Source organism: Notechis scutatus, chromosome 1 (genome assembly GCF_049901735.1).
Source record: "Notechis scutatus isolate UNSWTSFEM ecotype Mainland chromosome 1, rNotScu1.2, whole genome shotgun sequence".
NCBI lineage: Eukaryota > Metazoa > Chordata > Lepidosauria > Squamata > Elapidae > Notechis > Notechis scutatus.
In genome coordinates, this window is record NC_142009.1 from 67,565,546 (window position 1) to 67,589,928 (window position 24,383).

A 24,383-nucleotide genomic window follows, 5' to 3' on the forward strand; every position below is an offset into this window, starting at 1 on the left:
ATAAATGAAATACGGCTCCCCATGGTGTGAAGTCTGGCACATTTATAATGTGGTAAGAGACAGGAGCAAACCATGTATATGCATCCTAGGTCATGCCTTGGCAGGCTCATGGCATTGCCTAGCCAGCAATTGGACAAAATTCAAACCTAGAGACAGATTTCTTTTGAAACCTGCAGCTGAGACTCAGGAAATGGGATTTGAAACAGTGCTCTTCTACTGGGTTTTTACACTTCACTGGTTTTGTTTTAGTTAACAACTCACCTAACCCCAGCATTTTATGGTTTCTCCCAGGTTAGGAAATGATGTGGACCATTTATCTTTATTTTTATTTATTTTAGATCTGCATTACCATGCTCTTCAGTTTGTAAGAGCTTGTGGAGCAGCTTAGAACAAAATCAATAGAAGCTGTACAAAGTCATCAAGCCAGTTAAAAGCAGAGCAGATAAACAGTGCAGCTGGGAAGCAGTTCTAAAAACTCTGCTCTGACAAACCTAGGGACATAAAAAAATAAAGTTGCACAATATTGGAAAAATAAAATCATACCTCCAGAAACAGAAATAATAAGAAAAATTATGACGTGCAGAATCAGAGAGGTTAATTTTAGAAATAAAAGACAAAGGAGAGTCTAAATAATATAAAACATGGAATAAATTTTATCAATGGTTATATAGCAGAAGACAAGGTTGAAATATTAGTAGTTAGGGTTAGATTAAATAGTAATTAATATTTAAATAAGGAGATTATAAATGATGAAGTAAAATGTATATATGTATAACAAGGATAAGTTGGATGCATTGTGTTGTAGTCTCATAATTAAAATTAAAAAAATAAATTTAAAAAAGTAAAGTTTTCACCTGGAATAAAACAGAAAAAAAAGCTGGAGTTGTTTCAATTTCTCTAGAGAAAGAAGCTCAACTACTCCCTTTGAGAATGGGATAGACTGCAGGGGTCTTCAAACTTGACAGCTTTAAGGCTTGTGGACTTCAAGAATCCCAGAATTCCGACTCCACTCATGTTAGCTCAGGAATCCTGGAAGTTGAAGTCCACAAGTCTTAAACTTGCCAAGTTTGAAGATCCTTGGATAGAGGATAGTTGGGGAAATCTATCAGAAGTCAGACTAACAAAGTTAGAAGGGACCTTGGAGGTCTTTTAGTCCAACCCTCTGCTCAAGCAGGAGATCCTATACTATTCCAGACAAGTGGCTGCCCCAGGCTTTTCTTAAAAGCCTCAGTGATGAAGGATCCACAACTTCTGGAGCCAAGCCGTTCCACTGGCTAATTGTTCTCTTGATTGGGAAATTTCTCCTTAGTTCTAACTTGTTTCTCTTTTTTTTTTGAAAATTTTATTTGGGTTTTCACAAAAACAAAATACAAATAAAACATCTTTTTTGAAAATAGCATGGTCCCAGGTTATCACTTCTTCATATAGACACAAAACTAAATTTCATGCTCATTTTTATATTCTATTCCATATCTTATTACCATTTTATATTTTCTACATAGTTTTTCCCCTCTTTTAATTTTCTCAACTTTATTTTAATTATCTCAATTCAAATCATTATATTTATACTTTTGTCTGTCCTGTTACAATTTCACATTATCTTTTCTTATTAAGCAAATTTTTTTCCTTTAGTTACCAATTAGAGTATGACACCTTTATATCCTTTAATTTTATCCATTCAAGCTCTTATTTAAGCTTCAATGTATAGTTTTAAGATTATAGCATTCAATATAATACATAACTTCCAATCGAATTCTGCTTGGTACATTCTTAAAATAGACACTATATTCTTAAAAAGAAAAAATTATATATATATATGTATATGTATATGTATATGTATATGTATATGTATATGTATATGTATGTATGTAAATAAAACACATTCCATTCCAATTCAATTCTATCATTAATATGCATTAAAATCTTAACATCTTTAACATTTCTTTTCAATTAAATATCATACTTCCTTGGGAACACTTATAAACTTTCCATAGTTAATTCTTTTTTTTCCATATTTCTCACTTATATTTTTATAAATCATTACTAATAATTAAAAATGTTCCCTTTTAATTCTCTCAATCATTTTAATTCATTTATTTATTAACAAACATCCCACTGCATTACAATAAATATTTTATCCATCATCATATTTTCTAAAGTTATTTCTATTTGTAATATAAAAAAGCTATCTTATGTACCTTTGCAGAATCCCTTTTACAATTAATTTTTCACCCATTATCTCTAAACAAACTTATGGTTACAATCCTTATATCTTTTCCTTGTTTCTCCATTTCTTGTTTCTGTCTTTTACAACTTCTTTTCCTTGCCTTCTTCCCCCTCTTCTTCTCCCTCCCCTTTTACCCCCTCGTCTCTCTACTTCTAACTCTCTCATCTGTAATCCCCTCTTCTGTTGCTTTCTAATATTATACTTATCTTTCAAATTGTTCTTCTTTTTGGTTGTTTTTTCTAATCTTAAACCTTTCACTCTCTTTCCCCACCTTTTCTTTTTTCCCCCCACTTAAAATTATTTGGTCATTAAAGATGGCTTCTTCTTTGTCTCAATCTTCTTGTTCTGCAAGCGTTTCTTGTTGCTTCTCATAGTTCCAGATCTCCATTTCTAAGAATTGAAACACAAAGCCAAAAGAACTTCTCCCGTCTTGTGCGTCTTCTTTCCATTTTTAAAGTTACGTTTTCAGTTCTTCTAAGAGTGATACCATTTTAAAAACTTTTAAACAACCACCCAGTTAATTTTAGTCATCTAGATGCAAAAACCAAAAATCACCAGGTAATCCAAATAATCCAAGGCTGTTTCTACTTGCTTCTTTTTTCCACTTTCTCTTCCTGGGGTTCTATTATTTTGTTACCAAGTTTCCATTAAAATGTATCTTTGAGGAATCTTGTTAAAATTTCATTGTAAGTTCCTTTTAATTACAGTTCCATTCCTTAATTCCAGGCAGTCTCCTCCATTTTTCCAGATCCTGCCCTTCTATTCTTTTTTTTTCTCCTATCCAGCTTTTAAAAACTTTTAAATGTCCAGAAATGTTTATTATCCCCTTGACTTTTATTTTCATCTTAGATGCCTATTAATGTCAAAGTGGATTTTTTTTCAGTTTCTTGCTTAAGTCTCTTAGCTGTCAGTATAAGGAAGGGAAGAAAAAAAAAACTAATCCTTTCCCTTCTCTCTCTCCTTCGCAGCTTCAAAATCTTCTCTGGGAACAATGTTGTTAAGTTTAAATTCCAGGGTACCTTATTTGTTGTTTTTGCTGTTTCACCCGATCAACCAAAACTTTCTCTTCTTATCTTCCTCCTGCACATTCTTTTCCGGTCGAGTTCTTCTTTGTGGTGGCCATTTCTGACCACCGCTACAACCGCCTTCGGGAAAGGGAGTAATGGCCAGCTGGGGAGGAGAGATGCGGCTCTCCTCAACCCTGCAGGCAGTCTCCCCCCTCTTCACCACCTCTACAGGGTGGCTTAGCCCCGAAACCAGCCGGCTTGGGGCGCTCCAGCGGCGAGCACGGATTGAAGCCTCGGAGAGATGGGGTTTCGGTCTGTCATCGAAGAACCTCAAACTGGATCACTTGATGCTTCTCTTATTAATTAGTTTCCATCCATTGTTTTTTGTCTGGCCTTCAGGTGCTTTGGAAAATAGGTTGACTCCCTCTTCTCTGTGGCATCCCCTCAAATATTGGAACACTGCTATCATATCACCCCAAGTCTTTCTTTTCATTAGATTAGACAATATACAGGTAGTCCTTGACTTACAACAGTTCATTTAGTGAATGTCCAGTTTTATTTATTTTATTTATTTTATTTGGTTTGTCAATTGCTAACAAGATAAATCAACACCACAGACAATACTGCTACTGTCCCTGACCTATTGTTTCTTTTATTTTTATTTTTTTATTTTTCTTATATGTATCCATGTATTCATAACTATGTTTTTACTTATACCTATTATCTTGTAAGCAATTGACAAAAATAAATAAATAAATAAATAAATAAAATAATAGTTATAAGTAAAAACATAGTTATGAATACATGGATACATATAAGAAAAATAAGAGAAACAATAGGACAGGGACAGTAGGCATGTTGGTGCACTTATGCACGCCCCCTACAGACCTCTTAGAAAAGGGGTGAGGTCAATAGTAGACAGGTTAAAGTTTTTGGGGTTTGGGGAAGAAACCACAGAATCAGGTAGAATATTCCAGACATTGACCACTCTGTTGCTGAAGTTGTATTTCCTGCAATCAAGTTTGATACAGTTAACCTTGAGTTTGTATCTATTGTGTGCTCTTGTGTTGTTATGGTTGAAGCTGAAGTATTCATTGACAGGTAGGACATTGCAAGGTAGGACTGAAGGCAGCATAGTTCTAGGTTTTCTAGGTCTAGAATTTCAAGTTTGGTGGCATAAATTATTCTGCAATGAGTAGAGGAATGGAGAACTCTTGTGAAATATTTCTGGAGTTTCTCAACTGTGTTAATATCAGATACGTAATGTGGGTTCCAGACTAATGAGAGGTATTCGAGTATTGGTCTAGCAAATGTTTTGTATGCTCTAGTTAATAGTGTAATATTACCAGAGAAAAAGCTACATAAGATTTGGTTAATAACTCTTGATGCCTTTTTCCCTATGTAGTTAATCTGTAATCTGCAACTCTTACACTGCAAAAACATATGGACTACACAACTCGATCAGGGCAAAACAATAGACGCAATCTACATAGACTTCTGTAAAGCCTTTGATTCAGTGGTACACAACAAACTACTACTAAAACTAAAAGCTTATGGTATCTCTGGACAACTGCATAACTGGATAGAAGCATTCCTGTCAAACAGACAACAAATAGTCAAAATTGGGAGTGTCCTATCAAGTTCTGTACCTGTCAATAGTGGTGTCCCCCAAGGCAGTGTTCTAGGACCAACCCTCTTCATACTCTACATAAATGTCCTCTGTGATCATATTAAGAGCAACTGCGTTCTCTTCACTGATGATGTAAAGCTGTTCAATACCACAGACAATACTGCTACTCTTCAAAAAGATCTTGACTATGTATCAGAATGGTCAAACAAATGGCAACTTCAAATCTCAACAAATAAATGCTCTGTCTTACATATTGACAAAAAATATCAGAAAATAAAATACAAGCTGAATAGTCAAGACGTTGTTGATGATCCAAGCTCTGTAAAGGACCTTGGAATACTCATCTCTAATGATCTAAGTGCTAGAGCCCACTGTAACTACATAGGCAAAAAGGCATTAAGAGTTTTTAACCTAATCCTATGTAGCTTTTTCTCTGGAAATGTCACGCTACTAACTAGAGCATACAAAACATTTGCTAGACCAATACTCGAATACAACTCATCAATCTGGAACCCACATGACGTATCTGATATTAGCACAGTTGAGAAAGTCCAGAAATATTTCACAAGAAGAGTTCTCCACTCCTCTACTCATTGTAGAATACCTTATGCCACCAGACTTGAAATTCTAGACGTAAAAAACCTTGAATTACACTGTCTTTGGTCTGGTCTAAGTATGGTATATAACACTTTACTTTTGCCGTGAAGTTATTATCAAAATAATAGCATTATAAGGGGGTGTGCATAAGCGCGCCAGCATGCCTACTGTCGGTATCTTATTGTCCCCGTTTATTTGTATTTAGTTCCTTTATTCATGTTTATATTGATACCTATGTTGTGGCCTGTCAGCAGCTGACGGAGCTGGTAGCAGAGTCAGACAGTAGTGAGGAGTTTGGGGAGGAACCTAGGCCCGGTCTGGAGGCTGAGGAAGATCTGGAGGAGGGTGCTGCATCAGAGGCAGAGATAGGGCCTGGGCAGGCTGGCAGTCAGCAGTGATGTGGCGGAGCTTATGGAACCAGTTCCCAACCTATGCATGCGCAGAGTTAACAGAAGACAAGAACAATTGTGTAAGCAGGGTTGACTCAAAAGTAAGGCCATACCTCAGAGATGATTGGCACCTCCCATAGGACATAAAAGAGGAGCAAACGGGACATGAGCTTTTGCAGGAAACAATTAGTTCGTTTGGTCAGTTCAAGCTTTGAAAAATCCTGTTTGACTCTGTGTCAAGTTTGGCCTTGCATTGTGTCTGGCAATTAGTTCTCTGGCCGCATTCCAAGTGTGATACGATGGGTGTTTAAACATGCCCCTGAAAGACTGTTTGTGAAACCTGGCTGGGTGTGAATGAACGTAATTCACAGCTGTGGAAATAAAAGAGGTTTTGCCGGGATTAAGATTGTGTTCTATGCCTTCTAAGGAAGCCTAGGTCAGAACAACCTATACTTGTTATCTTGTACATGTTTGACATACAAATAAAATACAAAATAAAATAAAATAAAATTACAAAGTAAGCTGGCATCCCATTAAGACATGCAAAATGGATTGGGTACACAACAGAGCAAATAAACTTACAATTCTGTGAGAAAGGCAGTCCAGTAGCTTGCAGAAACAGCATGTTGCATGTGTGAAATTTCATTCTGCAATGCAAATTATTATTCAAATAATTGTACGAGAACAGCAGGTAGAGCAGAGGAGGCAGAATTTAAAGTGTCATCAGTGTAGAGTCCTTGCATTCCCAGAAATGCTCCAAGTCCAACCCCTCCTGAACTCCATTGATCCTTATCTGGTGCCAATTTAGATGAACTTTAGTTGACCAGATTCTTTGTATAAGCTTGAATAAATCTCCTATGAACATTGTGAATGATTCTGATTGTTTGCACCTCACAATAGCACTGCAAGGCTACTAAGTAGAATTGACCAACGTGCTGAAGAGACCTCAGGGGCTGGAATTTGTTTCAAAATGTTGAAATTTGTCATTAAAGCCCTGAACGTCCAATATCATGGTTGCCTAGCCGTTTTGATGATTTTCAGAGGTCCTTCTTTAGGGCCACCCTCATCAAATGAAGTGAAATGAGTTGTTATATGGGAGAAGAGAACCTTCTCATTTATATCTTTATTAGGGAAGTTGATATAGTGTCTGATTCTGTCAATTCCAGAGGTTCACATATATTCAATATAATTAAAACACAACTAATTAAGATTGAGCAAAACCGAAAAGTTGTGTTGTCAGCACAACTAGATTTACCATTAAACTTGACACATACTTTTATATAAAAAAAAAAACTGTGAAACCTTTATGGAGTTTTTGCTCAAAATGAACTGGTGTTATCTGGATTTGCTGATTAAAATGGGCTGTATTTGGGAAGAAGGACGTTACATTGTATAATATACAGGGGCAAAACAATATTAATTATATTTGCAACTGCTACAAAGATTGGAAGACTCTTTAAATATTGTTTTTTTCTTTCTCTTTTCTTGATCTCCACTGTTAACTTTTTCTTCTATTTTTCTATCATTTCTGTTTCCCTTTCTATTTCTTTTTCGTTTTTAATTTTTTGGGTAGCTTTTAATTTTATAAAATGATTTTCTTCAATAAAAGACACACAGACACACACACAGACACAGAGACACACACACACTCATTAACCGTAACAGTCAGTTTTGGATAGTGATTAACATTTTATATTGGTACTTTGGGGAATCTGGGTTCAACTCTACTCTTTGCACTAGAAGCTTATAGAGTGATATCAAGCCAGCCTTCCTCAACCCATCCTATCTCACTGGGTTATTACAGTACAATTAGGAAGAACAAGAGGATCTCCTAAAGGAAAAGTATGCTATTTTGATACATTAATAAATAAATAGCAAATATGCAGCCAGAAAGCCCTTGTGCAAAATTGTTAACATTGATTTTTTTAACGTCTTTTTGCTAGCATTTATACAGGGTTTTTTTCCCCTTATCAAATAGACAATTAAGACTTTGATTATGGCCCTTGTATTTTTATAGCGTCTTTCTCTGGGCTGCTTATTAATGCATTTTATTGCTTTTCTTGTTATATTAATATTATAGCTGCTGGGTAACTACTAGATGGATTAGGATTATGCTAATTAACTAACAGTAGAAAAGAAGCCAGAAAATAATTTTTATATCAGTATTAACTCTTTGCCCCCAACAAACCAATTTGCCATTTTTGATTACAACACAGCTTCAAACCAAGGAAATTGAACTATACACATACGTTATTATGTATCTTAATTAATAACAATTATAGATAGTGAGTCAGCAATCATTAAATAAGTCTTTGCTCTAAGAAACACAATCATTAGCTATAATCATTCCAAGCAAGATCAGAAGCTTTGCAAACAGACTACTTTCCCCCAGCAGCTCTACCCTTGGTTCTTTCTGTTTCTGCCACAATTAATCATTTATAAAGGACATTTATAGGCAAAATGCTCCACACTCTTTGAATGCAGTTCTACAGTTTTTATGCAAAGGTTAGAGGGGAGATGCATATGAATAACCAAGAGTTGAATTATAGTCTTCATTTTCATATTTTAAAACAATCATCTGGCTAGTTAAATTTCATTAGGCCAGAAAACTATATAAAAATGATGACTTTTCCAAATCCATTCAGTTATCCATGCAATTTTACATGGTTTCAGCTTCTCCCAGTGGCTTTTATGACTTAGACAAATGACAGGTGAGATCCTTGAGCATAATTTGGAATAGGCATTTCTTAACTGGCTCGTTCAGACTTGATTTAGATCCCATTTTTCTGGTTCTATCTTGATCCAGGCAATATTGGGATCCAAAATGAGGCTGAAGACTATATCCCTCTGGAAAAAAACAACAACATATTTTTCAAATACCTTGTTCAGGGAAGAAAAGCTGTTTCATACCAAAAGCCCAGTTACAAGTTGGAAATCTCAGTTATTGTAGGAAAATAAAACTTCCAATGCTGGATGGACAAATAGCTTCATGCATAGGATTATTGAAAGATCCATTGTATTAAGGTTGGCCTATCTAATATAGTGGTTAAGCTGTCAAGTTCAAGTACACATCATTGTCAAGGTTAAATACACATCATTGTGGACTCATTGCAGAAGAGCCACGGTGGTGCAGTGGTTAGATTGTAGTAATACAGGCTACTTCTGCTGACTGTTGGCTGCATGCAATTTGGCAGTTCGAATCCCCTAGGCTCAAGGTTGATTCAGACTTCCCTCCTTCCAAAGTCAGTAAAATAAGGACCCAGATTGTTGGGGACAATATGCTGACTCTGTAAACCGCTTAGAGAAGGCTGTAAAGCACTGTGAAGCTGTATATACGTCTAAACACTATTGTTATTGACTGGGCCAGTTACTAGGCTAAAGAATGAGGGTGAAGGGAAGTGAAAGGGAAGCCCCATATAAGTGTGGGTTTGGAGTTTGGAGAAGTAAGATATCATTCCAACAGCAAACAAATACTGATTCTTCTATGAATGCTGCTATAGTATAAAGGTTAATATGGTACAATTGGAGTGGGAAGACCAAGATCTTAGTCCTCCTTTTGGTACAGAAGCCTGGTGAGTGAGCTTGAGCCAGTATCTCACTCTCAGTCCTGATTAGTATCAGACCTTGCAACAAGCTGGATGGAAAATAAAACTCTTATATGCATTAATTTCTTTGTTACATGAACACAAGTAAGCACAATGTAAAACAAGTGGGTTTTTGTAACCAAGATGGACAGGCAACTTATTCTACTCATCTAATATCTTTATAGATCTCATACTTATCAATGTCCTCTTCCCCAAAAAATGTGGAACAGCCCAGTATCAATTATCTAATTATCTATTCACTTGTATCTCTGGATATTCTTTCTCAGAATGATGTCTATGAAAATTGCCTGGCTCAAGTAACAGTCATTTTCCCATCTTCACCCCTCCTGGATTTGAATCAGCTTTCTTTATTGGAGAGTTCTTGGCCTATGAAAGCTTGTAAATCTATGATTAGCCTGATAAAGTTATTGCTTCTGTGGATTTTGGATTATATTCTCATAGCTACTATTATGTTTTCATGGAGACTTGAGTATAAACAGAAGTGTCCTTGAACATCTGATGCTATTAATATCGAGAGGTTTCTCTCTCATGCAGGGCATGATGTCTTTATTGCCAGTATTTCTTAATAATCCTAATTTATACTTCATTCCTCTTGTCAACAATATTTATATAATTTGCCCTTGGCAGATTGACCTTAAAATGGACTTGCTTCTGGATTATTACAATGCAGAGCCAAAAGCACTCCAACTCTGCTTAGTATCTAAGCAGAAGTGCAGCAAATTCTTAGAAATGGAGTAAATCCTCAGATTAGTCTACACCAAGTTATTAGCCTCAATTAGCACCTAAACCTTTAGATTCTTAGAAAGCAGAACTCATGAACCTCACTGACTCTCCCTCACCAACATCTGCACACATCTTTTTCTCATAAGTACTTTGGTGCAGCAATATGGCAAAGTACAAAAAAAAGGAACACTTTTGGGGACCTTTTATCTAGGTGTTGTTTACTCTTTTTTTGTTCCTCTTGTAGTGATTATGTAAGATTACAAAAGACAAATATAATACAATAGAAAGTCAAAAATATGCCAGAATAGGATGGCCTCTGAACTGCATTCAATTATTTGACAATCTTGCCTGGAAGAAATTAATCTTGTGTTCAGTATTAACTAGAAACTGAAGATAAAGCTAAGTCCAGTTGTAAAGACACGGTACTTATTAGGACCCCCTTAAAGAAAAGTGTCTCTGCCAAATGGGTAAAAACAAGGGTCTTTATTCCACCACCTCACATGACCTCCAGCCAGGGTGACCTCTCCTCCAGGTGACTTTTGCATGCCATGACCAATTGATCACATGGCCTCATGTGACCTCCCCAACCAGGGTGATCACCTGGTCCTCACATGACCTCCAACCAGCATGACTCCCCCCTTGTTGATCCTTGCATCACGTGATCTGTCAATCACATGGCCAACCCAACATGTAAACCACACAAGACCACATAAAAGCAGAGAACTAAAACAAGATACTTCAACTGAAGTACTGTTGATGATGTTACCTAGCCTGGTGACAAAACTTTTGGAAGCGAAACAGTAAATTGAGAGAATAAACCATCATCAACTTCAGTCTTTATTCCCTCAAAATCCCAGCTTTGTTGAAGGCTCTTAGCTCCTCAGCTCTCATTTGGCTCCACTCTATCTCTGTTTCTATCATTTGATACTTTGGATTGGATCTCTCAATATCTTTACCCTTAGGGCTGGGCTCTTCAGGGCAGACTTCCAACTTTGGATCTTCCATGATTGGCATTCCATGCTGCATCTTTTTCTGATTCATAATACAGAGCCACAAACCAGTGAAAGTCTGTGCTATTTTTACCAAGACCAATTCCTTGTGTGTCCAATCACACTTGGCCAATAAAGTATTCTATTATATTCTCAATTCTAATGCATTGTCTTGGTGACCTGTAATAAAGAGAAGTAATTCACAGGCCCATCACCTCCCAATGACCCTTTTTAGATTCCAATGCCTACCCTTCTGCTCTTAGAGTTACAGCATTCCATTGTGCTATATATATAGATAAGGTAGCCAAGAAATATAAATAAAACAGCAGCAACTTTTAAGACAATTCTTAAATGTACGTATTGCCATTTTATTTTACTAACAGGGCTAATCCCTATCAATCAACATTTTTTAGTACCAGGTAGAGAAAAAGCAATGAAGATGGTGCATGAAGTTCAAATAGGAGGTAAAGAGTTCAAACATAAATATATTTCAGGCACAAAGTAGCCCTGGAAGGAGAAGTTGTTAACCTCTAGGTGGTGCTTAATGACAACTCCTACATTCTTCCTCATTGGCCATGCTGACTAGGACTCTTGGCAATAGTCATTCGGCAACATCTGAGCTAAAAGGATTTGTTTTCCATAAGCCTAACAAAGGATCATATACAAATGTCAGTATGTAGATATTGATTTCATCCATGTATATGGCACAGATGTTATTTGCTATATACTTTCTCAGTGGCTAGATAGATGATATATTAAATTAGATAGATAGATAATAGAATAGATAGATAGATAGATAGATAGATAGATAGATAGATAGATAGATAGATAGATGGATGGATGGATGGATGGATGGATGGATGGATGGATGGATGGATGGATGGATGGAAGGAAGGAAGGACAGACACTCACTGACTGACTGACTGACTGACTGCAGGGAGCAGAACTAGCATGTACTAGCATTGAGATATGGTCAGGGAGCACAATTCCAGTGTGCCCTCCTAAATTCACGAATGAGGTGAGGCAGCCCTGTGGAAACCCCCATGATGAATTCATATAATCTAAGCAGAGAAAATCAACTTCCCTTTGGCTTTCTACCTTCGATCTGTGGAAGAAATGATGCTATTGCTGCATGTTGTAAGGCAAACAATTGATTGTTCGTTGCCTTTGATGATTTCCACTTCAGGAGTGTCTTTTAAGATTTCTGCAACAAGAAAAGATACTAGGAAAAGAGCTTAAGGAGTTATAAATAAAAATTAGCTTCAGTTGTAGGATGTCAGGAGTTGAAGTGCTTCAGCTAAGAATTTGGAAAAAATGCTCAGTGATACAGACAATTAAATGATTATGTTTAAATGAGTAATTGAATAACATTTTTTTACTTACTCTGTGGTCTCTCTATAGATCTTGTTTGTGTTTTTTTTGTAGAATCCTCTCCTGGTGTGAAGGCAAAGAAGAAAGAAAAATAAGATTCTGGATTTTGTGAGAGACATCTTTGCAGAAATGTCAAAGATTGCATAACTTGCTATAATTTGGTGGTGGTAACACCTCATGTAGGAAGGAAGGAAGTGTGGACAGCAAACTACTTCACACCTTCAAGCATAAAGGGCTTTGGGGAATTCTGCAACTTTTAAAAGATCTTTTGCTTCCATCTTCTCTCTCTCTGTGTGTGTGTGTGTGTGTGTGTGAGAGGGAGAGAGAGAGAGAGAGAGAGAGAGAAAGAGAGAAAGAGAGAAAGAGAGAAAGAGAGAGAGAGAGATTGAAAGCAGAACAACCCCTTAAGTGTAGAGAAGATAAAATTCTCCATTTCAAGCATTGTCACTAGCTGTTCATAAGTAGTAGACACTTGCTATGTTTTAATTATGTTGTCTGCAAGTTATTTTGAAAAAAACAAGAACGAAAAGACTGACTTTTCTTTTGACACAATGATAAGGCATGAAGGGAAAAAAGAAAAAGAACTTCAATGTGAATTATATCATATATGATCTGAACCAGACACTTGTTTTCCCTGAGCAACTTGTTCTTCTTTTCCTTAACTTTTAATTTCCCCATCATTGTTTCCCATCCAATCCCCACTCCCATCCCCCCAATACCCAATATCATAGAATTATAACTGCTCTAAAGCACTGTGGGATTTTCTAAATGTGAGCTTGATGGATTCATTCTACAATCAATGATGAAAACAAAAGCAAAGCAAAACAAATCAACGTGAAGAAGGATAATTGGGCAAGGAATTAAGCATGTCTAGTTTAATGAAAAGAGGGACTAAGGGTGACAGGATAGCAGTGTTTCAATATCTAAGGGTCTGCCACAAAGAAGAGGGGGACAACCTATTCTCCAAAGCACCTGAAGGCAGGACAAGAAAAAATAGAATAGAATAGAATTCTTTGTTGGCCAAGTGTGATTGGACACACAAGGAATTTATCTTGGTGCAAATGCTCTCAGTGTACATAAAAGGAAAGATACATTCGTCAAGAGTCAAGAATCATAAGGTATAACACTTAATGATAGTCACAGGGTACCATAAGCAATCAAATCATACTAGGAAACAGTCAATATAAATCCTAAGGATACAAGTGACAAAGTTACAGTCATACAGTCACAAGTGGGAGGGGATGGGTGATAAGAAGTGATAGGAAGTGATAAGAAGGTTAATAGTAATAGTAGTGCAGACTATGTAAATAGTTGGACAATGTTGAGGGGATTATTTGTTTAGCAGAGTGATGGTGTTTGGGGAAAAATGTCCTTGTGTCTAGTTGTTCTGGTGTGCAGTGCTCTATAGTGTCGTTTTGAGGGTAGGAGTTGAAACAATTTATGTCCAGGATGTGAGGGGACTGTAAAAATGGATAGAAATTAATCAAGGAGAGAAGCAACCTAGAACTAAGGAGAAATTTCCTGACAGAACAATTAATCATAAGCCTAAGAAAGGGTCATATACAAAGGTCAGTATATAGACAGATTTCATCCATGTATATGGCACAGGTGTTGATTGCCACATACCTTCTCACTGGCTAAATGGTTGAATGATTTGTCTCCAGAAGTTGCTCCAACACTGGAGGTTTTTAAGAAGACATTGGACAACCATTTACCTGAAATTGTATATGGTTCCTACTTGCACTAGAAGATCTCCAAGATCCCTTCCATCTCTGTTATTCTGTTAATGTTACTGTCATTACTAATTAAGACCCTTCCTCCAAATGTTGTCATAGACACAAACAGAATTAATTAAATTAGGTCTCCCAGAGAAACTGCATGTTCACAAGAATAAACATAGCTACACACACACATCCCTCAAGTGTCACCCTAGAATCGGCATGTAGACACTTCACACTGGACAAGCTTCCCCTATAAAAATCTGCTGCTATCCCCATTTCTCTGCAGGCAAACTGTTTTGTTTTTAGGAATAAATATTTCTTCTTTCTCACAGCTGTCTGGATCTCACTTTTGTTTATTCTTGGGCAGCCCAAGCTCAAGTTGGAACCCCAAATTATTCTTTTGACAATATCTTGGGATACCACTTTTGTTTATTCTTGGGCAGCCCAAGCTCAAGTTGGAACCCCAAATTATTCTTTTGACAATATCTTGGGATAGTGTTTGAAAACAAAGCTGATGTAAGGTTAGGACAGAAATGAAAGCAAAAATGAGGGTAATTGTCTATGACAATTCATCGCAGCCAACTCACCACAACCAACTCATGGTGGGATAACTCACTGCAGGAGAAGAGTTACACTAATATGAAAGAAATGGTGGAATAGCATCATTAAAGAAAGGATGCAAAAGGAAAGACAATGAAATGTGAATGGCAACAATTAAAATATTTTTATTTGTTTTAAATAATTAAATTGCATTGTTAAATTGTCCTGCAGCAAGTTGTCCCACAATGAGTGTGCTATGGTGAGTTGGCCAAGGAAAGTTGGCAACAGCAAGTTGGCCACAGCAAATTGACTGGGGCGAGTTGTCCCATTCCAGGTAAGAGGTACAGCCTCATCTCTTATGACCACATGGAGAAGAACTGCAATGTTTCTTTGCATTCTTTGTGTACCTTTTATGATCATTTCACTTTGCTCTATCAATGCTGGAAAGTAATTATTGTTCTGGCTAAAGTCTATTTACTGTTTGAGGCATTGTGCTATGGGGAAACAAAAGCTTCTCTCATATTCATTGCTTTCTTCTCTGTTCTTTCTTCTCTACTGAGTCAGCTTGGATCTGCAGCTGTTAGCTATTAAATTTTGCCTCTTGACACAGCCAGAGAGGATTGCCAGAGTGACATCCGAGGAAGCACAAATTAAAAAATAGAATATTTTACAAGAATTAATCCAAAGGCATCCATATGCCAAAACATGTTATGCGTCACTAAGGGGAGTATATAAAAGAACCTCGGGTTTTTTTTCCTCTTCAAAAGCTGTGAATTGGCTCTCTCAGGTGAATTAAAGCTGGGTGAGCAATCAGTTCTGCATCATCATTGAGCTCATAGATCTGCTTGCTCAGTGTTTGCTAGAGATGTAAGAAACTTCATTTAGAATAATGTGCTTAGTGCAGATAGAAGAGGAGTTTGGACTATTGTAGTAATATACATTCCGATGATCCAAGGTATACAAGATGCTACTGCTTTGACTTTTTTTTCCTTCAGAGTGCTAAATGATGAAGAGAAAACAGAAGAGACACTTCTTTTATTTCAAATAAGCAATCCCATGTTTAGACAAGGATAACTCATGAGTGTAAACAATGACAGAGCTATTTTTTGTCAAAGCCAGAAAATTTAGATTTCCTGTCTTGGATTCCATCTGGGTACCACCTAAAGACGAGCTAGATTTGAGTGGCAAAAGGGAATCTTAATTGTCTACTCCTCAACAACAAGCAGACCATCCATATGGATCACTATACAGGATGAAAGAGACTCTGAAAAAGACTGACACAAGTAGGGTTGCCAACCAGCCCCTCCTGGAGGGTTTTGCCTGTGTATCCAGTATACAGTTTTAGTTACAGTGAATTATTTAAAGGATAAGAGCAGGATAACAACAGAGCAAAAATGAACAAGAACAATCCATTGGTGGGGGAAGGTGGGAAAACAAACAAGGGAAAATATTGACAGACCACAATGGCTGGGAAAGCCAACATAAAAATATGACTTGAGAATAGGTCTGAAACCTATGGGATTGCAAATATCACAGAGAAGAGGTAATTCTATCAGACAGCTGTCACCAGAGGAATTCTTTATGCAAAAGTGCACATAGGTGTTTTGCACACCACTGGAATATCTCTAGGTTCTAAGGTGAGCCCTGTGCTACAAAGTGTCCACTGGCTTTGAAGACAAATGCTGCCAAAACCAGATAGAAAACTCTGATCAATGTCATAAAATAACACCCACAGTTATTCAAACTTCCAGTGGCTCCATTGACTCCTGATTTCCAGACCAGGACTGCAGAATCACTTTTGTGTTTAAAGATGAAGTGCCAGGGATGGGCTTCTGGGGGTTCACAGGGGTTCAGGAGAGCCCCAGCTAAGATTCTGTGCAGTTCAGAGAACCCCCCCCCCCCAAATCCCATTCCTGGCTGGCCCTGCCCACCCCTTCCTTCCCAGGAATCCCCAAACAACCCGTTTTGGATGCAGGTAAGTGCAGGGCGCGCATGGAGGCTCAGGGAGAATGAAAAACAGCCCCCCTGGAAGTTCGGGAAGGCCAGAAATGGGCTTGTTTCCAGATTCCAGAGAACCTCTGGACCCCAGGGAGGGCATTTTCGCCCTCCCAGAGGCTTGAGAAAAACCTACAGAGCCTGGGGAGGGCAAAAACGCCTCCCCCACCATAGTGCAGGAGGCCGACTAGGCCAGGTCCACCATGGCCATACTCACCCAACAACCAGGCAGAGAACCTGTTGTTAAAATTTTTGAAGCCCACCCCTGTGAAGTGCATGTCTTTTTCGAACATGAAACTTTCTATAGGTCCTAAGGATGATGTGGAAGAATTTTAGAGAACATAGTTCAGAGAACACACAGTAGTGTATTTATTTCTAGAAGAAGTTGGGAGGGAGACAGCAGACAAATGCATTACTGTTGCTAATTTTCTGTCCCAGGGATGCTGTATATCACTAATTTCAGGGGTTGCATCAAAAGGATGTCACTGCCTAGTGTTTGATGTCAATTGGCCTAAATCAAGAAATCTATAGGTTTCCAGGAAGGTAAGTGCTCAGGATTTTTTTTTACTCTTCTTTGGCAGAACTAAAGAGAATTTCAGGGATGGTTTCTCCTTCATGTTCTACAAGAAAAGGTATAGATTTTTGAATGAGCCTGTTTGGGGATCATTATGACGAATATGTTATATATCACAGTAAAGCCCTTAGCAAGAAGAATAAAAAACAGCTGAAAGATAAGCATGCAAACCAGAGAATTATTATGAACAAAAATTGTTTTAAATGCCTGCTTTCTGTACTGTTGTTGCTATCGTCTGTAATGTGACAAGGAGTGGATGACAATAGTAGATGAGCATAAGGTAGCAATGGCAAAGGCCTTGAGTCAAACATTTCTCAAGCAAATATGCAATACTGTACTCTTTCAGATTTCACCAAAATACATACAATTTCTGTTTTAAGGAGATGTTCTTTGTTCTGTCCTTTATATCACTGACTGAATGTATAAAGGCAGATAGATAACTCTACAAAGCATCCATACAAAGTTTCTTTATTGGTTCATCAGGTATCCTCATATGTAATTCACGGTTACGTCAAGATTCATCTCAATGTCCAAATCTTTGCATAGCTGGACTCATAGAGTAAAAGGATAGTGCTCTTTTTTTCCCCATAATGAAAGATCAAGGAGGTGAGGCACCAGCACGCCGCTGGGGTTCAGGCAAGAGTGAAGAAACCTCCCCCAACCCACCAAGGGTCAATTCAGTGACCAATCAGGATTACAGATGTGATCACATGACATGGACTACATTTCCCAGGATACCTTAACTACATTTACCATGATGCATTCCCTTAAGGGGACAGCTCCCAATTCCTAACTAACTATAAAATGTCTGGAAGCACATTCTTAATGGCAAAGAACTTAAATACTAGTGCTATGTAGGAAAAAAAAAATCTCTGGCACCTTTTCAGCTGGTCCACATCCCACACATCAATTAATTTCCCAGTGGAAGATATGACAAGGGAAATTTTCCCCCTTGGGCTTTTTAAACAGGGAAATATGGGCAGCCAGAGAAGGTTCAGTGTTAGCACAAGCACCCTCCAGCAATAAATTAAACTTGAAAATCCAGTCAAAATACATTTGAAAGACAATCTTAAGCTTTCCAAAAACACAGCACAAAAAAATGAAGCCTCTTTTATAGGAGAAAGCCTCTTTTATAGGAGAAAAACACTTCTGAGAAATAGCAAGACAGATGTTGCCACTGCTTGGCAACAATCTTCTAACACATTGCTTAAACTGTCCTCCCTGAAATAGTATGAATGAAAACCCTGATAAATTATTTCTTGTGAGGAGAATTCAGAACCTTCCCCTCTTCTTCCTCCCCTCCCACAACAGTTTAACATCAAGACTTTATCTACAAATGCCTCAATTTCAGCAGACACATTTCTCACATCTCTATTCCTACAAACCTTCAAACCTTTTATGAAAGCTTTTAGGATGGTTCACATTTTGATCTAGTCTGTTTTGGTTCAGATGTCCTGATTGTGGACATGTTGCTGGGATAATAGGTCTTCCTCCCACAGTCATGTTCTTCCTAAAATTTGGCTTTGCCAGATTACCAAGAGAAATAACATCTGGCCTTTTTGGAAAGTAACTTGGACCCAGGTATCTCTCTCTTCATGGACTTCAATTATATTCATGCTCATCTTACATATCATTACTTATTTTATTTACCATTCTAAGCCTTCTATATTAACTTCTCCACATATTTCACACTTCTTAATTCTATCTTAATTAATCATCTTAGTTTGAATCATTATATTTGTATCTTTTGTCCATTTTTTATCATCCCTTTGTCTCATTCCTTATAAAAAAGAAGAAAATAAGTTTCTCCTGAAATCATTAATCAGAGTATGATGCCTTTCTATCTCCCCCTAAGTTAATCAAATTAATCTTTAAAATAATATCTAATACCCAATCCGATTTTGCTTGGTACATTCTATCTAACTAATACATCCAACATAATTAAGTACATAATTAGACAATAAATCCAAATATTAAAAAAAGATACTATAATAAAAATTTTATAATAACATCAATACCATAATCTTATTAAACTCTTTAATTAAAACAGTATTCTAAACCTCCCTATTATTAAATTTTAAAGCCAATCATTTTTAAACATTTAAACATTTTAATCTCTTATCAACTCTTAAACCATTACAATACTACCATCTCATCTTATGTACCTTGCAAAATCTTTTTTTTTTAAAAAAAAATTATACTTTATCCATTATCCATAAAAATTCCTTTTTTCCATTTAATTTCAAAACATTGTAGCTTTTCTCCACCTTTTCCCTTTCTTTCTTCTCCCAACAAACCTTTCTACCCCCTTCTTCTAGCCTCTGCCTTACCGGCTTCCCTTCTCTGGCGTATTCCTTTTCCTTTTGTTTACTATCATCATATTGGTTTTGCACCTTATTTTTCCCTTTCTTAAATGTTTTTTAGATCTTAAGTCCTTAAGTCCTTTAGTTTTCTTCTTTTCTCTTCTTTTCTTTTCTTTCTCTCTTCCTTCTTTCTTGATCAAATTCTGAGATTCATTAAAAATGGCTCCTTCCTTTCTTTCTTGTTCCTCTGCTGTCTTCATCTGTTGTAATGTTTGTTGATAATTAGTAAGCGCCATTTCTAAAAAAAGGAAAGCTTCTTCCACACCATCTTTACCATTTTTTTTGCTTGTTCATATTCTTTTCTTAGTTCCTCAACAGAAAGAGCCATTATAAATCTTTTCTTTTCTTTTCCCCTTCTTTCTTCTTACAACAACCAGAATATTCAAAAGAAAATAAAAAAATAAAACAGTCCCAAAGTTATCAGTCAGCCCAAACCAAGGCAGAGTTCTCACTTTCTCCTTCTGGGGTAATATCAATCAAAGAGAAAGAAAGTCCAAATCTGTTTAAAATCTTATTACAATATATTCTAGTCTTCAAATCCTTAAGGCATCTGCTCCAACAAAGTCTTAGCATACAAATATTTTCTTTTTAATCCTCTCTCTTCCCACTCATCGCTTAAAACCAATTTTCACCTAAAAAAAATAGGTTTCTTAATATCCAGTTATTTATTCCGTAGGAAAAGAGGGAAAGCTATCCTTTCAGCACCTTCAAACAGCCGCTTTTTTTCCTCTTCTGGCAGGTATTATTCAGAAAGTCATACTTTTCAGGAATTTTATTAAATATGTCTTAGAGTCCTAGGAGCCAAGAAAAACTTTCTCCTCTCAAGCACTTTCTCCACTTCCTCCTGCGCATTCTTACCCGGCTGCCAGCTTCTTTGTGGCGGCCATTACAGACCGCCGCTGCACCGTCCTGGGAAAAGGGGGTTCTGCCGGCCGGGAGGGGGTCTGCAACACCCCAATCCCCTCTCCGGATCCCCCTACCTTCAGCTGCCCCTGCAGGGCAGCCTAGCTCGCACCCATCTGGGCCAGAGCCCCAGAAGCGGCTAGCGCGGCAGGGATCGCGCAGCTTCGCAAATCCCTGCCGTCGCGAAGCCGACAAACCGGAAATCAAGTTATGTTTTGTGTGTTGTGTGTATATGTCTTTTGGCGGGGGAGAATTAGTAAAAACTTGTAGAAATATAGAATGAGAATAATGGTAACTAAGTCAGAAAGAAACAGATGAAATAATAATAATGATATTGAATAAGAGTAAAGAGAAGTAAAGAGAAATTGAATAAGAGGTTTTGGTATGTTATATGGAAATGGTTTAAAACAGAATCATAATTTATCTGACTTGTTAAATTTACAATGAAAAAAGGTTTAAACATGTAATGAATAATGATAATTTGTGTGTTTTAAAAATTAATAAAACTTGTTTAAAAAAAAAAAAAAGAAATAACATCTGGCCATAAGTGATATCTCCATCAGCAAAATAATCATTCTTCCACTTCCATTGACTAGCAACATGGGTCAATATGTCCATGACATATCAACCTTTAGATGGTTTGAGATCTTGGAATTCAAGGAGTGACTCCTTGTATAGGGCTTCCTCAGGGGTGGGCTTCAAACATTTTAGCAAAGGGTTCTCTGCCCAGTTCCTTGGTGGGCATGGCCATGATGGGCATGGCCTAGTCGGCCTCCTGCATCACAGCAGGGGGCATTTGTGCTCTCCCTGGGCTCTGGAGGCTTTCTACAAGCCTCCAGGAGGGCAAAAATGGCCTCCACGGGCTTCGGAGGCTCTCTGGAAGCTGGAAACAGGTCAATTTCCAGCCTTCCCAAACTTCCACGAGGCCCATCTTTTGCCCTCCCTGAGCCTCCATGTGCCCTCTGCACTTACCTGCATCCAAAACAGGTTGTGTGGGGACTACTAGGAGGGGAGGGGAAAGGTGGTCAGAGCCAGCCAGGAGTGGGATTTGGGGGTTCTCTGAACTGCACAGAATCTTAGCCAGGGGCTCTCCTGAACCCCTGCGAACCCCCAGCAGTCCATCCTTGGGCTTCCTGATTATCAAGATCTGACAAGTGATTCAACCTTGTGCTATACACCAAGAAGAATACATTGAGCAGACAAGTGAAAAAGGCCTCTTATTATGAAAAGGCATTGTCCTGCCAGAGGCTAAGCTGATCCCCATCTTTGTTACATTTAGCCCAGAGAAAGAATGTGATTCTGTCTGCAAATTTTGGGGGTCTATGTGAATTTAAATAAATAACTTTATTATACTTTATTGTTTGTTGTCCTATTTTATTGGTCATATTTTCGATCAAAATTTGGATAATTTTAGTTAGATAAATAAATAACATTTACAATAGTATTACAAAAAGGAGAGCTGCAGAAAGAGCACCAATAAAAGCAGGCATCAGAAGAAGGGGAATCTGACTGCCACAAGAAGAGAGAGCTGCTCTTATTGGTCCCCCCAATCTCTCAGACTAAAGATATAAATATGCAGCTCGCAAGAAATAGTTTCCTTATATTGACATGCTTTCTCCAAAATCTTTACTTCTCCCTCTGTAGACTAGAAAAGGAGCATCGTAGAAAGAGATGCATGTGGCTCCTTGCTGAGATCCTCACAAGAGAGAAATCTGAGCTTCAGCAACGTGCTGGTCTATTTAAGAATGAAGATATCCATTTCCAGTGATTTTTGTAGAAAAGCATGGCAAGAAGAGAGACAGCAGGAATCCAGATAATTGAATTTTCAAACTGCTGTTGTTACTCCACAGCCACATCACTCAGCAGCTGGATACCAACACTAATAATCCAATATCTCTTTTGTGATGCTCAAACGACATCTTAGTTTTTCTGAGGCATTTTGGGAAAGCCAGATTAAAATTTCAGATGATTCAGTGGGAACTTGGTTAGTATTCTTATGGCCTCCTAGGAAGGTCTCATGGATACTCAGTAAAGACTTAAAAAGAGAAAAATGCTACTACATTCATTCCATCATGCTGGTGATACCTTTGAAATTTCTATCCATACTTCTTTCTCAGAGTGTTTGTTAGCCCTCTTTTATCCAAGAATTTGTCCCTGTTCTTGCTCAGTTCACCTTGTATTAGCATTTCACAATCTGAAGGAGTGTCTCCCTCAAATCCATTCAGCTTATCATTCACAAGTGTTATTATTTGTGTACAAAGCCTGCCATACTGTAAATTTTTTATATATAACATGGGCATACAACCAAGCTAATGTTGGCAGATGATTTTCCAAAGGTTGGGTACTGTGACATAAAACTCTCTCTTTCTAGGTCCTGCCAGGTGACATTTCTTAATAGATAGAATAACAAAATAACAGAGTTAGTAGGGATCTTAGAGTTCTTCTAATGTAACCCTCTGCTCAAGCAGGAAACCTATACCATTTCAGACAAACGTTGTGCAATCTCTTCTTAAAAACCTCCAGTGTTGGAGCATTCATAAATTCTGGAGGCAAGTCATTCCAATAATTGTTCTGTCAGGAAATTTCTCCTTCATTCAAGACTGATTCTCTCTTTGGTTAGTTTCTATCCATTGCTTCTCCTGCCTTCTGGTGCTTTGGAGAATATTTTAGCTTCCAGTCCCCTAATTATCTTTGTTCCTCTTTTCTGCACTCTTTCTAGAGTCTCCACTTCTTTTTTATATTGTGGTGACCAAAACTGGATGCAATATTCCAAGTGTAGTCTTACCGTCATCATAAAGAGGTATTAATACTTTGTATTATCTTGATTCTATTCCTTTGTTAATGCAGTCTAGAACTGCATTGTCTAGTCTAGGACTGCATTGGCTTTTTTTTTTTTTTTGACAGCTGCAAAACACTCCTGGGTCATATTTAAGTGATTGTTCATTAGGATTCCATGATCCTTCTCACAGTTACTACTACTGAGCTGGATATCACATATTCTATACCTCTGTATTTGTTTTTTCTTGTCTAAATGTAGAACCTTAATTTTCTCACTATTGCATTTCATTTTCTTATATAGGGTCAAGTGCTCAAGTCTGTCAAGATCCTTCTTCTTGAGCCTGCCTTCTGGAGTGTTGGCTATTCTTGCCAGCTTGGTGTCATGTGCAAATTTAATGAGTTCCCCTTCTATCCCCTCCTCTAAATCATTGATGAAGGTATTGATGAGTACTGGGCCTAAGACAGAGTCTTGGGGTACCCTACTGCACACCACCCAAATAGATAGCACCCAGACCCTGCCTCTCATGCCATATCTATAATGAGATGTGTAGACATAACTAGGAAGAGAAAGTCCCTCAAATAAATAAAAAAAAAGCTCTTCTCTGAAACTCCAAGATATACTACTCTATTTGCTACAATTAAACTAATAGGGATTGTTCTTCTGTAGATCTTGAAAAATGAATGAAGCTTCCTTTGTGACCAAGGCTACCATCTCAGTCAAATCACTCCTCTGAGAAACATGAAGATGTCAATTTAGCACCTTGGTAGAAAATAGAGACCAATCCATGACACTAGAGTACCATAGAGCCTCTCTTGCTTTGAGAACCTCTGCTCACAAAAGGAAGGCTTTCTGATGCTGAATCAAATTATAATACCAAATCTATTCAAGAATTTAGGAGTCTAAAGGACAATTGATATTCATTCTAGAACAGGGGTCTCCAAACTTAGCACCATTAAGACTTATGGATTTC

At 37.5% G+C, this 24,383-nt stretch overlaps 1 long non-coding RNA gene across 1 annotated transcript in view; it reads right to left on the reverse strand.

Moving 5' to 3' along the window:
- Window positions 1-8,538: 8,538 nt before the first annotated feature.
- LOC148132840 (uncharacterized) overlaps window positions 8,539-24,383 on the reverse strand; it is a 49,706-nt gene continuing 33,861 nt past the window's right edge. Inside the window, exons 3-4 of the long non-coding RNA XR_015746936.1 lie at window positions 12,551-12,598; window positions 8,539-8,697 (exon numbers count right to left, since the gene is read on the reverse strand). This is a non-coding gene — a long non-coding RNA (uncharacterized LOC148132840). The remainder of the gene's footprint in view (window positions 8,698-12,550; window positions 12,599-24,383) is intronic.